This window comes from Triturus cristatus, chromosome 1_2 (genome assembly GCF_964204655.1).
Source record: "Triturus cristatus chromosome 1_2, aTriCri1.1, whole genome shotgun sequence".
In the NCBI taxonomy this organism is placed as follows: Eukaryota; Metazoa; Chordata; class Amphibia; order Caudata; family Salamandridae; genus Triturus; species Triturus cristatus.
This window is the reverse complement of record NC_140580.1, coordinates 697,296,867-697,313,574: the sequence shown is the minus strand read 5'-3', so window position 1 is coordinate 697,313,574 and position 16,708 is coordinate 697,296,867. Positions and strand designations below refer to the sequence as shown.

General features: G+C 42.5%; 1 pseudogene; it reads left to right on the top strand.

Annotated features, from left to right (window-relative positions):
* The first annotated feature begins 633 nt into the window (after positions 1-633).
* On the top strand, positions 634-2,172 carry LOC146867858 (uncharacterized; annotated as a pseudogene).
* The last annotated feature ends 14,536 nt before the right edge of the window (positions 2,173-16,708 follow it).

Here is a 16,708-nt window from a genome sequence, read left to right as displayed (position 1 = left end):
CCCTACGAGGTCGTCTTCGGGCGGCCCATGAACCTTTGGACTGCACCGAAATCGACATCCATCCACGACGTCCCGGACGTCCTCATGTCTGACTATTTGTACAACCTAACTAAAACGTTGTCTGTTATCCATCAGCAGGTGCTGCAAGCCATCCCGATGCTTCCAGGGGCCCCGGGCACGACATCCAACCCGGTGACTTTGTCTTAGTGCGTAACTTCCAGCGCACCAAGAGTCTGGAGCCCCGGTGGACGGGCCCCCTGCAAGTCCTAATCACCACCCGAACAGCTCTTCGAGTGGAGGGGAAGCGTAATTGGCTGCACGCACACCATTGTAAGAAGATATCACCGACCCTGACGACAACCGACAACCTCACCGCCCAAGAGGAACCCCTGGACAAAGACCGACCATCCCTGAGCTGCTACCCGGATACAGAGACACTTGAATTAATGAAATATCCCGATCCCACTGTGCCATCCAAGGAAGGGTATAACCTGCGACGAAAGGAGGGAACCTCGGCTAAGCAGACCACGAACTAAGTCGAAATCTCAAAACGGTAGCCTAATCACCCCAAAGGCCTCCAGAAGAGAAATTAAACAAAGTCTGTGGTTCTGCCCGCTACCGAGTCCCTTGAAGATGATGGAAGCACCCGACATGAAGATGATGGAAGCAACCGGACGTCCGAAGATCCACTACACAAACCCAAAGACTGACAAAATGCACAGCTCAAAGACTATTGCACTTTTTATTACCCTTCTCTTTTGCCTTCTCCTCATGGTCACCTTCTGGATCATGGAGGAGAGCGCACCCGCTCATAAGACATTGCTGACCACCGTTCAACCTACCACCATGAAAGAACACCATCTGATCTCACTTTCACCCCAACTCCGAGAAAGGCGTAAGGAGTTCTGGAATAACTCTTTTGTGCAGTTGCTCCACCAACACAATCTTGCCGCCAATGCCACTAATTGCTGGATCTGTAGATTGCTACCACATGCCACTGGACACTCTATCCCTTTCATCCCTTCACCTTTTTCTGTCCATGGTTCCTGCCTCGCCTGGCTAATCCTCCTGCAAGAAAGCTACAAGGACAATGCCACTTCCGGCAAAACTGTGTCACACTTCTACCATGGGTTCTGGCTGAACAAAACTGGAAAAACTTCTGCCCCCTTCTGTCCTCTGAGATCAAACACTTCCTTTCACATGGACATCCCTGCCAAAGAATAAGTTGAAATGCAGGTGTTCAACAACCCAGCCAGACCCACCTTCTCTTACCTCCGGAAACGAACGGCCGCCACTCTAACAGTGGCCCTATCCGTCATCAACATCACTGGACTTGTGTGCCTCGAAGGCCTGGGGGCGCAGCTGGTGGGCCACAGCTCCTGCCTCATCACCCGAACATTGGACTCAGTTGATCCACCCTCCTTTGTTACCTCCCCAAATATGTACTTCGTCTGTGGTACTAAGGCCTACAACTGGCTTCCGAAAGGTTGGGGAGGCACCTGCTACATCGCTTTTGTCCTTCCTCCGACATATGTGGCTCCAGCAAACCATCACCGACAGAAACGTGCCAAAGACATTGTGCAAGCCGACTCCACCGGAGCACAGTTCATGGACGCAGTAAAAGGACTTGTTCCACTTTGGGGCCCAATGGCAAACAGCCGTGCCATCCGCCACTTAACCCAGGCAGTCGAAACAACAATGAACATTACAGCCGGCATCCTCACCAACAACACCGCTGAGCTTCAGGCCGTCCGCCTGGTAGCTCTGCAGAACCGCCTCGTTCTAGACGTAGTTCTGGCCGATCGTGGAGGAGCATGCCGCATCATTGGGTCCAGCTGTTGTACCTACGTACCGGATAACTCACCCTCAGTCTACAAGGCGATTGAACACCTCCACAGACTTTCCGCAGAGGTTCATCAGGAGCAAGAAGGATGGTCGCTTGGGAGTTGGTTTTGGGACACTATTAAAAGTTGGGGGTGGAGGTTGTTTACGTTTATCCTGATACCAATCGTGATACTATGTGGATGCTGCCTGGGTATTCAATGCTTGCCACCTCTGTGTTCACTTTTTACAAACTGTATCTGTCCTAAGACTCTGGACTTTGAAGCCGAACGTATGAAAGCTTTGTATGAGGTAGAAATGCGTAATATTATGGGGATAGATCCGAACTAAGCAAGCTGGCGAGATATGTTAAAAGGGAGGACTGTGGAAATTTAGTTCGTATCTGAACATTATCTGCGCCATCTTGTCTTTCCCCAGCACCACACGCAAAAACACACGGCAGCCATTTTAGGCACCACACGCAAAAACACATGGCAGCCATTTTAGGCACCATGGCCTCTCTCCCTGCTCATTGTCGATCGCCAGTGCGTCCCCCTGGCGCTGCGAACATCCCCCCACGCGCTACCACCCCCGCTCTCTCATACACGGGCCATAAACCCTCTCCTTCTGCGCGACCCTGCCATGGAACCACATCCCACGCCTGACCGACATCCCATACATGGTCATACATCTCTTTGATAACCCCCTTCCTCTGCGCCCGATTGTCCGGGCCGATCCCAGGCCATCACCTAGCCCTGCGGATGCAGTTTATTGCCCCTACTGTAAGGGAAACACCCCACATCAAAGGGATTACAGTAGATCAAGGCCCCCCACCCCCTGAGACCCGACCAGTCGCACACACCCCCGGGAATTGGCGGAATGTCCAGCTGTGTGATAGCCATCTCCTACTGTGAGTGGGGTGGGGACTTCCACTGTAGATATGTGTGGGAACGAGCTTGAAGTAGGGATTCTGAGGATGTTCTTTCATGTATCAAAGCGATCTCAAGAATGTGCCATGTATGATAAACCGGCAATAAAGTCATAAACCTGTGTATAAGAGGCCAGGCCTCAGAGATGTGGTTAGAGCACCTCGTGACGATACCTTGCTGTCTGATCTGATGTGTTCTACTCCGACGGAATAAAACTTTGTTTCCTGCCTTCCAGTCTCCGGCGCCTGCCTCTTTTATTGGTTAAATCATCGAATGGTATAAGAGGCGATTACCGCCGGGCAAATCTTGAAAGGTTATCGACTGCAACTGCCGCTACCATTTAACAAATCCTTTAGGCCCAACTCTTTAAGAATCTCACATATTCTATGTAACCACTTAACTTTGTGGAAAGTATCGATCTTAATTATGTCCATAAGGCCAAGAGCAAAAAGCCTAAGTTCCGGGGTAACCCATAATCGTCGCCAGTATAAAACTGGTCGAAACGAGGCAATTATTGCTATTGGTCTCATCCCTAAGTCATAAAACAAAGGACACAAAGGAGTACTCTGTGGTAATTTAGTGAGATTGCGTAAAAATCTATTTTCTGAGGTAGACATTTTATGTAAATTCTCAAATCCCCATATCTCGACTCCATAGAGCGCTGCACCAATCACTTTTCCATCATACACACGGATTGCCGGGTCGATTGGTTTTGTCAAAGATTTAGTATGTTCTTTACTCAGCGCGCCATAGAGTTGAGAATGTTTAAGGGTTATAATATCACAAAGAAGAGAGATTAGGGAACGGAGGACCGATGTGAGGACGATTAGTGCCGTGAGTCTTTGGAGTAAGTGTGACTATAGGACCACGGTCCCTCGACGGTCCCGGGTTTGGAGAATTTCCAATAAACCCTTAAATTTGTTCGCTCTCGAAAAATTATCCAGAGTACAGGACGAAAACAGTAGCTGTTTGTCGATAGAAGGTAAAGAATCCCCAAATAGGGGGTAGACCAGAAAATAAAGGGACCAACACCCTGATGAATGCCAGTACGGCTCACATGAGCGTTTGATGGTGGCAGAAACATGTTGGTCAAAGCAGCAGGGATTTAGGGGTCTTTACCTCCCCTAACTATCCCGATAGATTACTTTTAATCCTGCCAGGGGGTGACAGGAATAAAATTGAAGACAGTCCCCTCTTAGGAAGCTTTAGTGTATATGTCTGCACTTTTGTGGTCCCTTCTGTAGGGAATATTTTCCTTGTTTTGTTTCAATGTTTAAGGGTTGCCAGATCTACTTGTTTCTTCCAGCCCAAATCATGTTGGATACAAATACCTAAATAGTTAAAATCTTGGACCTGATCAAGTGGCAAATTGTTCATGAATATTTTGCCCTTGAAAGATTTGGTCTGATTAAAAGTCATGAATTTAGATTTTAAAACATTTATTTCTAGCCCTCGAGCTGAACAAAAGTCCTCAAAAATACCTAATGAAGCCATTTCAATTTACAAAACTGTGAATCCTTGGAAAAATTAAAATAACATAGTATTAACAATAATAGCTCACTTATTGTTGGAGTTGGTCTACCTCGTTGTGCTCTAGTCTATTTTTTAGCCATTAAGGTTAGTAGACTTTAGCTCCACTCCTGAAAAACTTCTTTTGATTTTCAGTCACTAGTTTTCACACTAATGTGTACCTTATTGAGGCGAACCCATCACATGTGACTCTGTGAAAGAAATAAACTCTTGATAAGTGCAATTACAATTAAGGTATTTTACGCCTGAATTGTATCATTATAGATTCATACGCTGTGAATTTTAGCAACAGGTAGTGCATAGAATCAGAGTCTGGAATTAGTCTTATCTTATTTAATCAGTCTCTATGGGCCAACATTTCCTACTCTGGCTTGCTTTCTGGTGCTATGCCGAGGCGGTAGTGGCTGGGGATGGTTTACTTTGTTACCCATTCTTCAAACCTGCAAAAGATCTGAAGAGATACTGCTCTCTGAAAGTCTGTTGTCACTGTTACTTTGCTGTGGAGTGTTCCCTTAAGCAGCTTCCAACACCTCTACTGGCTTTACAGTGATACAAGTTGTTGTATACTCTTAGCTATCTAGGGACTCCCCCTGCTTTAATAAAGGTTTCCCCATGTCGATCTATCCATATGAAAGAAACAGTGAATCCACTTTGCAGAACTCCTTGTGCAGTTAGCATTAAGAGTATACATTTTTGTTTCATCTGCCAGTTTGTAAAATAATGCTGGTAGTGATATTAAGGGGTAAAGTGAAATTCTGAATGTTCTTAAGTCATAAACAATTGCCTTATACACACTCTTTTGAAAAACTATACATACAGCTTTATAACGAACAACACTTGCAGCTTACCTCCATATCTAGCTGAGATTATTGATTGTATAAAAGTAATCTTCAGGATACATATTCTTCTTGGATTCTCTCATTCATTTGAAAAGTGTCCCATAACCTGTCCAGATCTGTATTCGGTTATAACGAATGAACTTATTTCACAAGCGGTATCAATTATCCAAAGAAACGTTTCTTCAAGTCTATTCCAGAGCATAGAGAGGTCTTATTATCTTGTCATCTGAACCCTGCAATGGCGGTGGGATTCATTTTGATCAAGCTTTGGTGCAGCCCCCAGTTTGCAAAATTCACGATGTAGGCTAAATGTGATAAACTAAAGTTGAACACAGGTATAGTCCCTTACTGACGCATTACAAACAGAACGTTGTCCACTTAAAATATATTCTGCATGTGTAGTTGCTATTGCTCTTGAATAGTGTGTATATGCAGTACTGCGCTATGCTGACCCGCCCTAAAAAGGCCAGTAGGCCATAGGTTAGGACAGTCATCAACTTACTCATAATTACATGTCAAATTGGGTTTGCGGGATAGTACTCACAGCTTATTGTTTAGTCACAAAAGGGAAGCGTTGTTGATTATGTCTCATTGCCACGTAGTGCAGTTTAGGACTTAATTGTTTCTCTAGCCATAGGGCCATGTATTTGTAACCATTAGTGTATTCAGTTGTAATACCATCCAAATGCCAACCTGTAGTTTGTACAGACTGTCCTGAAAATATCTTGCATTTTAGAGGCTGCGGAAAAGATTGAATCGAAATTTATAAGGTATTTTATCCTAATAGCATAGGCACCTTAATTCATAACCTTCCAAGCTCTGGAATGAACCATCAAACAAGCTACTTCCAAATGGTGGGAAGCAGCATCCTGAGAAAATACCTAGAGACTCACCAGATTCCCAGGGGGGTATGATTACTAATATTCCCCCCAATAGAAACCAAGGATTGATAAAAAAAATCTTGATCTCTTAACAATGCCTTTGTTTTTGTTTGGGGACAGTCATCGCTGTCTCTCAGATAATCTGTATGATAATCATAGTGGCGATGTGGGGTCAGGGATGGTATTTTCCTCAAGAAAAGATGGGAAAATGTACCCCTAAACATAAGATTCAAAACAGCATTTCAAATAACAGTCAATAAATAAGATATGACAAAAAAATGGCTCGAGATCAGTGAACTAGAAAACCGTAGAAGTGCAAAAATATATCAAATGGAATAGGAATGCATAATATTTCAGTCATAAGCATGAAGCTCATGAATCATATACAATAGATGCAGCATGAGCAACGTCTGGGAATTAGTTTAAGTCCAGAATATTCAGCAAATCATTATAATAAAAAAAAATGTATACATCAGAGGCCAAGAACGCAAATAGGAATATTCAAGTAAAATAAAAGAAATTTCCTCTTTATTGCAGTATTGACCTGTATCTTTCTATCGAGTGATTCTGAAGAATTCATTCTTCTATTGAAGCCAATTAATAAAGGCCTATATAGAATTCATTAAGGCATGTCATGATATTTACTGATAGTCATTGTGTTCTCACACTATAGTTAAAAGAAGGGAATAGATTACTATATTTCAGCCTAAGTACTTATCTGCAAGTTACCAAATACAATAAGGATAAATGTAATGCAAATAACGCATTGCTAATGTTATTTTTGTTGAATAATGTAGAGGCTTTCAGCCTAAAAAGAAATTAGGCCTTATGTATATATTTTTGATGAATAGGAATGCATGACAGGATCCCAGGACTAGTAACATGTAGAAATGTCCCTTTTTCTCTTGCAATTATACAGCCTAAGATGTCATAAATATAACAAGACTATTTTTATTAAAACAATTGGAAAGATTTTGTAAATGGATAAATGCATAGAAATAGACGTTGAATAAGAAAGGTGTAAGCAATTACATCAGATAGAGCACACTGCCCTGAGAATAATGCTTAAGTTGTTAAATTAAAAGAAAATGTAAGAAAATAAAGGAATGTATCTATAGATTAGTTATTAATACAATGTTTATCTTTTTATTTAGACTGTTTTTTAATCTTGAAAAATTATTGTCCTGAAGAAGGTGACGATCTTTTCTAACACCGAAACGCCGCGTCGACAGTTTTTTCTTAATTTTCTTAATTTTATTATGTACAATGTATGTTTTTAATAAAAAGCGATTAATAATGTTTTTAATAACTTGTGCTAAAATATTTTGATGAAATATTATGCTGATTAATAAAATAGATAAATAGAACATTCCTTTTGAACTTGTTTTCTGTTTAACTACGGGGCATTGTATACAAATCAAAATGTAAATTAGGTAACTTGGTAAGATTAGACCTTGTAAAAGCTTGTTCTTAAAGGTTCCAGGGTGATCCAGATATAACTGGACAGATAATTGGGGTTGAAGATACTTTCTGTTTGGCACTCCCTCTAGTTGGTCTTTTGGCTGCAGGTGATTCACCTTCACTGTTTACAGAGTATGTTTCAGTTGCCTTTGAATCTTCTCTGCTTGTGTCCGACTTCTGTGTCTTCCAGCGCAAACTTTTAGCTCCATCTCACTCATTCAGGACAATTTTCTCATAGAATCTTCTTCTTCAATTGCAACTGGACTTGTGCATTCATCTGCATACCAGCTTGATTCACTGTAAACCACTTTCTTTTGGAGGCTCTTGAGACTCAAATTTTGACCCTCACAACCTTCTCATGAACTGGGTCTCAATCTCTTCTTGCTCTTTTTGCTGTTTGTCTTGTTCATGATATATTTCATTTTTTTCTTTTTTCTTTTTGGTTTTGATTTTTGCTTTCCTCACCCCCCACCTGGATCTTCTAACCCTCTGGATTCACACAACAAACTCAAACCTGATGCTGTGAATCAGTTTTTGTTGTCACCAGTTCTTCATCTGCAGTCTTCACTCTCTTCTTGTGAGCTGCATGGGTCCACTGTGGGATACCAGCACATTTCACAGCAGTGTTAGTTACAAGAATTACCTAGTGTGGTCCCATCCACTGTAGTTCCAAACATTTTTATAAACATGCTTCTTCACCAGCACCCAGTCACCAGGTTGAAGTGTGTGACACAGAACTTCTTTTGCTGATGTGTTATCAAATCCACCTCATGAAAAATAGATCGCACCACATTAGCCAGACCTTTGCAAATACCCAACACAATGTTATCACTTATTGACACAGTTGCAGCTGAGGGATTGCAAAGGATTCTCAAAGCCCTTCCCACAACAACTTTATTTATTTATTTATTTATTTATTTATTTATTTAAGAGTTTTATATAGTGCTTGCCAGACCCGAAGGAATCAAAGCACTTTACAACATTATCATGGCGAAGTCAGACAAAAATAAGTTCATAAAACATCAGTGTCGGTAATAAAAACTGGAGATGACCTAGAGGGAAACACAGAGAGAGGAACAAACCCAACAGGGTGTAGAAGCCATCTCCATCTGGACGAGAAGCCGGTAGTACGGAGTCCCTATCACACTGGGTGATTGCTGATCTGCTAGTTGAGGTGCCGCTTGAGGAGGAGATCCTTTAGCTGTCTCTTGAAGTTGATGAAGGATGGGTTAGTCCTGATGTATACTGGGATGGAATTCCAGATTTTAGGGGCATTGTCCGAGACGGAGCGTTCCAGTGTTCTTTGGTGTCTCGTCTGACCTGCTTTTTAGGTCTCGCCTGACCCAGCGCATGCGCTGATCTGGCGAGACTTTTTGTGAGGGCTCAAAAAAGTGATACCCTGGCCAGCCTAGAGCTACAGTGCATGTGCGCAGGCGCGCGCTTAGGAGCAGAGGCACCATATGGCAAACCTCGTCATGCTCATTAAGCGCCCGCGATCACTTTCACTTTCGTCCGTGATCACTTTCGCGGCGCCCCTTTGATGTTCTCGTTCAAAGAACATCAAACATCAAAGAACATGTTGTTGTGTTAATGCTTTGCTGCGCCCATTTGACTTACAATGTGCTTTCCCTTTCCACAAACTCGATGTTTGTGTTCCTTTATTTTGAGATGCTTTTAGTATTACTGTTTTGTGACTTAAAGAACATTAAGGAAATGTTACTGTGAAACTGGACAACGTTCACAGTGTTTATTTCTGATCGCAGCGTCTGCTTCATGTCCGTTGCACCATTCAGGGAGTCCTTTCATTGGTGCTTTCATGAGGACATGATGAGGAAGTTGGAAACTTTTGGCATATTCTCTTTAAAAGCACAGCATGTTGGCGACTGGTTAATCGATTAGACCTATGTAGCGCTTTAGATCTCAAAGCGCTATGGAGGGTGCAGCAGTTACAACTCATTAAATATTGGGTGCACCTCACAAGGAGGTGGCAGGTTTGAGTGCACATTGGCTGCAATCGAACTCTTAAGAGGATGGGCTGTGTGTATCCATTATCAGCACTCAGTCTTCGCTAAGTGATCTTGTTTGTTTTGTTGTTGTGTTAATGCTTTGCAGCTCCCGTTTGACTTACAACGTGCTTTCTCATTCCACAAACTCGATGTTTGTGTTCCTTTATTTTGAGATGCTTTTAGTATTACTGTTTTATGACTTGACTTAAGGAACATTAAGGAAATGTTACCGTGAAACTGGACAACAAGTTCACAGTGTTTATCTCTGATCGCAGCAGCTGCTTCATGTCCGTTGCACCATTCAGGGAGTCCTTTCGTTGGTGCTTTCATGAGGACATGATGAGGAAGTTGGAAACTTTTGGCATATTCTCTTTAAAAGCACAGCATGTTGGCGACTGGTTAGTCGATTAGACCTATGTAGCGCTTTAGATCTCAAAGCGCTATGGTGGGTGCAGCAGTTATAACTCATGAAATATGGGGTGCAACTCACAAGGAGGGAGCAGGTTTGAGGGCACGATGGCTGCAATCGAACTCTTGAGATGATGGGCTGTGTGTATCCATTATCAGCACTCATTCTTCGCTAAGTGATCTTGTTTTGTTGCTGTGTCAATACTTTGCTGCGCCCGTTTGGCTAACAACGTGCTTTCTCTTTCCACAAACTCGATGTTTGTGTTCCTTTATTTTGAGATGCTTTTAGTATTACTGTCACACACACACAACCACAACCACACACACAACCACAGACACAACCATAACCACACACACAACCACACGCACAACCACACACACAACCACACACAACCATACACATACACAACCACACACACAACCACACACACACACACAACCACACCCATAACCACACACACAACCACACAACCACACACACACACAACCACACACACACAACCACACACAACCACACACACAACCCCACACACAACCACACACACAACCACACACACAACCACAACCACACACACAACTACATGCACAACCACACCCACAACCACATGCACAACCACACACACAACCACACACATACACACACAACCACACACACAACCACATTCAACCACACACACAACCACACCCACACCCACAACCACACCCACAACCACACACACACACAACCACAACCACACCCAACCACACGCACACAACCACGCACACAAAATCACACACATACAACCACAACCACACACACAACCACACACACACAACCACACCCACAACCACACACAAACAACCACACACACACACACAACCACACACAATCACACAACCACACACACAACCACACACACATATAACCACACACACACGTAACCACACACATACAACCACACACAACCACTCACACCCAACCACACACACACAACCACACACAACCATACATCCACACACACCCACAACTGCACCATCACCCACAACCGCACCCACATCCACAACCACACACACAACCACACACACACAACCACACACACAACCACACACACAACCACATACACACACACAACCACACACACACAACCACACACACACAACCACACACACACACAACCACACACACACAGCCACACACAACCACGCACAACCACACCAAGCATTGCCATAGCCAATAGGACTCGCCTTTGGGACCTTATAAGTGTTTAGCCACGCAACAGTTGAAGTGGTTGCACCAAGGATATTGTGCTGCATAACTAAATACTTAGAAGGTCCCAAAAGCGAGACCCATTGGTTATGCCAATGCTTGTTTGAGTTTGGACGCAAGGCACACTGATTTGCCAATGTGATGTACTTTGTGAGTGAGGCATGCCGTTCTGAAGCTGCATCGGGCTTCATTTGGAAGCCACTTTAATTCTTTCAAGGTGGGGAGATGTGGTTGTATTTTTTGATTCCTGTGACCAGCCTCGCTATGGCATTTAGAGTGGTTCTTAGGGGGGCAAGGTAGGATTTTGCCGTGCCTGTGAGGGTGTCATATCCGTAGTCCATTCTGGACAGAAACAGCACCTGTGTGGCAGATTGGAGGTCATTTGGAGGGATGAAGGGTTTGATTTTGTTCAGGAGTTTTAAGTTGTAGAAGGCACTTTTCGCAGAATTCTTTATATGTTTGCTCATGTTTAATTGTGAGTCCAGTGTGATTCCCAGAGATCTGGTGGAATCAGCGAGGGTTAGATTGCAGTTTAGAGCATTAATGGAGTTTAGCCATTCTTGCGTTTGAGGGGTCAGTTTGTTGTTCTATATGAGAAGGTTTTCTGCCTTATCTTGGTTGAGGTTTAGGTGATTGTGAGATAGCCAGTGTTGGACTTCTTCGAGGGTGGGATTTAGCCTGTGTATGTCATTAAGTGAGGAAATTTCCAGGTAAAGCTGGGTGGCTTCAGCATAAAGGTGGTAGGGGGTGTTTACTTGTTTGTGTATGACAGTGACAGGATTCAGGTAGATATTGAACAGTGAAGGAGAGAGGACTGAGCCTTGAGGGGCACCCAGAATTAAAGCAAATGTGTCAGAATCGGAGTTGTTTATCTTTATTTGTTGCGAGCGGATTTGTAGAAAAGATGTGAACCATTGTAGGACCACCCTGCCTGCTCCTATCCTTTTTTGAAGAGAGTTCAAGAGAAGCTTGTGGTTGAAGACCAGTCTTTCCATCTGAAATACTTTTAATGCTCATCAACACAAGTGGAAGTGCATCAGGCCAGAGTTGTCAAGACACACACCCTAGCCAGGTTGGATTTTAAAGTTCCATTCAGCCGCTCAACCTCTCCTTATGATTGTGGTCTATAACTTGAGTGACACATCTGCTCAGTTTTCAAAGGTATGCATAGTAGTTACAGGATTTCACTCTTCAAATTGGTTCCTTTGTTTGTCTCAGCACAAGTAGGCATACCAAATCTAAGGATCAATTCCCTCAATAGTAATTTGGCTATAGTCATGCTGTTACATCTCCTTGCTGGGTCGGCCTCGACCCATTGAAAAAACAAACTGATGTTTACTAAGATATACCTAAGACCATTATAAACAGTCATCTCAATGTAATCTGCTTGAGGCCAATTGAATGGCCCTTCAGACTTTCCTTTGTGGCTCTTGGTCATCAATGTTTGTTTGCTCTGATTAATTTTCTGACAAGTAATATATATTTGGAATAGATCTTCATCTACAGGCCTGAAGTGTGTGTGATACCAGAATTGTTTGAAAATTATATCCAAGGCATCTCTCTTTACATTTTTGGTCATAAATAAACCTGGTCATTGTTGACAACTTTGAATCAGATAATGTATATTAATTCTCAGACATTACCTGAACGGCATTGAAAGATTACTTACAACCAGCTCTTTCTCACCTTTTTTTCATCTTCTGGTTCCTCCTCTTGAAGACCTCTCAGCATACTCAATTTTTTCTACTAGATTAAATAAAAGCAGTTTATGTTATCGGTTTCATCATTTCAGGTTCCGATTTACATTGTTCTTCCTGTTTTAAATTGATTGTTACAGTTTCAGGGTGCAATACCTAGCAACCTCATCAGCATATTAATTAACCAAAGTGATCGTATTATCACCGGCCTTATGAGCTACATATTTTAAGACTGAAATTTCTGCAAAGCCTCCAACAAGTTGAAAACGTATATCCAAATCCTAATTGGCGTACCAGAGGATGTCATAATACCCCTTTGTTAGCGAGTTTTTGTCCAAAACCATGCACCACTCCAAAACTATTTATAGGAAACAAATGGTCCTTCAAACAAGAATAATTAAGAAAGCGGTGAATATAGACCAGAATCAGTACTATATTTAGGCAGAAATGTCCATCCGGACATGTAGATTTAATGTTTATATCCGTAATTATTCAAAATAAAAATGAAAGTAATAGAGTGGGACACGGTCCTGTATCCTGCAACATAAAACATATAGGGACAATCACATGTAAAAAGACATTTTTCAGGCAAAACAACAGCTTAACGCCAATAACAATGGTAGGGGCAAGCTTTTTTCGAAAGTAGACAGTAATGCACAAGCTTTTAACAAGTGAGTTTGACGTGCATGTTGTCTAAAAGAGTCAATGACGTTTCGATCTATACCGAGATACATAGATCATCATCAGGACGAGAGTTAACTAGCCTGAACACACACTGCCTGTGTAAGAAAATGAAAAAACGGGGAGGGAGGCAGGGAGACAACATTAGCATTTACAGAGTTGAAGAATTGACAGTTGACAATTGACACAAACAACTAGCGACCAGGTGAGCAGTAGGATGTAGAACAACGCAGTAATGGTTCATTATTACAACCAACAATTGGTAAGACCACATAGTACCGTCGTTGGAGACACATGCGGGTGAATGAGAATACCGTGAAAACGCCTATTTATAAGTGAAACTTACATTAGTGAGAGGAAGAGTAACCATATTCAGGCAGTGGGCTAACTAAAGACCCGTTTGCGATTCAAAAATCCACACTAGAATTAGCACCATGGAGAAAACCAGGATCAAAACCTAAATTCACCATCTTGATTCTTATCACTTTTCTGTAACTGCTTCATTTGCTTGGCCATCATTTTTTCTTTACTCTATCTTTGCTTAACGCCGAAGCTGTCACTGAAATATTTTCCATACTTGAGTATCTCATTGATGATCTCAGTCTCCCAAGTCTGCTGAATATCAGAACTAAGCTCTGTATGCAAGCCTAAAATTATAGCAAAAGTTTATATGAATTCACTAACATCTTCTTTCAGTGGATCTTCAACTCCATTGTACTGTTTATAGATCTACATAAGTCTCTCATAATATGCATGCACTGACTCTTTTGGCTCCTGTGCAGCCCCTATATTTTCTCCAATTCACCTCTTTTTCCAGCCCCTTCTACTTAAGATTCTCTATTACTGCCTTGTATTTTTCCTTCACAAGAGCAGATGGAAGATCATTAGGATGTACTCTTAGATGCTCCTCTGTTGGGAAAGCAACAGCAGTTTTGCATTAAACCCACAAGTCTATAGGAACAATAATCTCAAATAATGTGTTGAAATCCACCAACCGCACCCTAGAAGTAGTCACTAGTCTTTCAACCTCAGTGTACCACTTATCCGATTACTCTCTAAGTTTTTGAAAATTTGTCTTAAATGCATAAAGATCAGACCTGTTTCAAGGCACATGCTCCTCCATGTACCTCCTGTGAAGGGAATTCTTTCACAACTATTTCTATTTCAAGTTCACCTGTGACCATTCTTCCTTCTCTCTCAGTATCAATCGTTTTCATTTTAGTACCACCCTTTTTCTTCCACTTAAATCTGTATTGTTTTAAATCTCCCTAGTCTCTCATGCCATCAATTAATTCTCTGATATGCACTCGCAGAGTCAGTAGACCCATGTTCTTAACTTCATTTTCATTCAAAACCATTCTAAAGTTTCTAGGCAACCTCCTCTTTTTGTTTAAATCAATCTCATATTCCTCTGCAAGATCTTCAAGCTTATCATGTGCTGCACATGTACACATAGCTGCTTCTTTTATCAAATATTTCAATTCATCTACATTATATATCGTCAATCTCTCTACATCAACCTTCACCTGTAACATTTCTCCGAGTTCAATTTTTGAAATTCCAATATTAATCCTTTCTGGTTCAGTCTGCTGTGCTGTAGAAAAAGTAGCTGCAACAACTGGGGCAACTGCATCAATGGTAGGCATAACAATAATGCCACCAGGTTGAGGTGAAAGGGGTCCAAACGAGTGTTGCTCATGGCAGTGCTATTGCAAGCATGCCCAAGCTCGGTTCTCCTGCATCCATATCATGTGCTCACTCTCTTGGTATCCTCTTGTGTTTATTGAGGCTCATAGACAGTGATGATAGATATAAGTATTTAATTCATGCACAAGATACACTGCAATTCGTGATCCATCTCCAGCCAGCAGACAACTGACTCGAGAGGAATCCACCTCTGACATAGAACAGCATCATTTCAAAACACCAGTGATGCTACATACTGTATTAAAGGTATAAACTTACACTCCATGCCACAACTCGAATACAGCACATCTTCCCCGTTTTATTCAAACACAGTACTTTACAAAACTTTTGAAATACAGGCCCTATGCCCAGCCAAGGCGTACATAAGCGTTTCTATGTACTATATTGAACGTACCCCATAGAGGACACACACAACCCCCTCCTTTATTCAAGGTTTTGCAATGCACACATAGTCCTCAAGATATTTAGGTGGGATTCTGTCTCTTAGCAAGCCACCACTCCTCCCAAAAGGTTCAATCAACCCTATCCCATGAACGTTACTACTAAACTATACGCTCCAAGACTTATCATCTAACACCTCCTCATCACTAATCAACATGAAACTACTACACCCCGGACCTTCATTATTACAATCACCTTCCCTCCTCACAGTACCTCCTCTATCATATGAAGCCACCCTCCTCAAATTCCACCTTTCTCCATTTTCCAAGATCACAAACAACCCATGCACACTCCTCACCTTGTATGGACCCCGAAACTTCAAAAGTCCACTTCTGATGCGCCCTGGCTTAACCTTCACCCAATCACCTTCTACTATCCTATTTCCTTTCTTCTCAACCTTCCTCACTTTATCCTCCTCAACCTTTGCCTGATCAGAAATTGCTTTCATTCATGCAGGCAGCATTTTGGTATTAGCGCTGTGCCCTCTCATCACACAGAAGGGTATTTTTTTGTCACTCCATTTTTTGTGGTGCGATGTGCCCAGACCATGTCATCACTCATGTCCTTGATATTTTTTTAACTCTTTAATGCCATTTGAATCACCCCCTTCACCATATGGTTGGCTCTCTAAACAATACCATTGGTTTGTGGGTTATAGCATGAAGTATGCGAATGCACTACACCACAAAATGTCAAATAATCAATCAATCAATCAATCAGGGAATTGTAAGCGTGCTACTCACCCGTGAGGGTCTCAAGGAGCTGAGGGGGGGGGGGGGGAATCCGCAGATCTGTTTTGCCGAAGAGCCAGGTCTTGAGGGTCTTCTTGAAGGTGTTCAGGGAGGGGGCGCGTCTGATGTCTGCCGGTAGCTCGTTCCAGGTCTTAGCTGCAATGTGAGAGAAGGATCTTCCACCTGCTTTGGCTCTGTCGATGCGTGGGGTTTCGGCCGGTGCGAGGTTGGACGATCAGAGGTTTCTTTTGGATACGTTGAAGTTGACTCTGTCGTTGAGGTATTTGGGTCCGTTGTTGTGTAGGCATTTGTAGGGGTGAGTGAGGATTT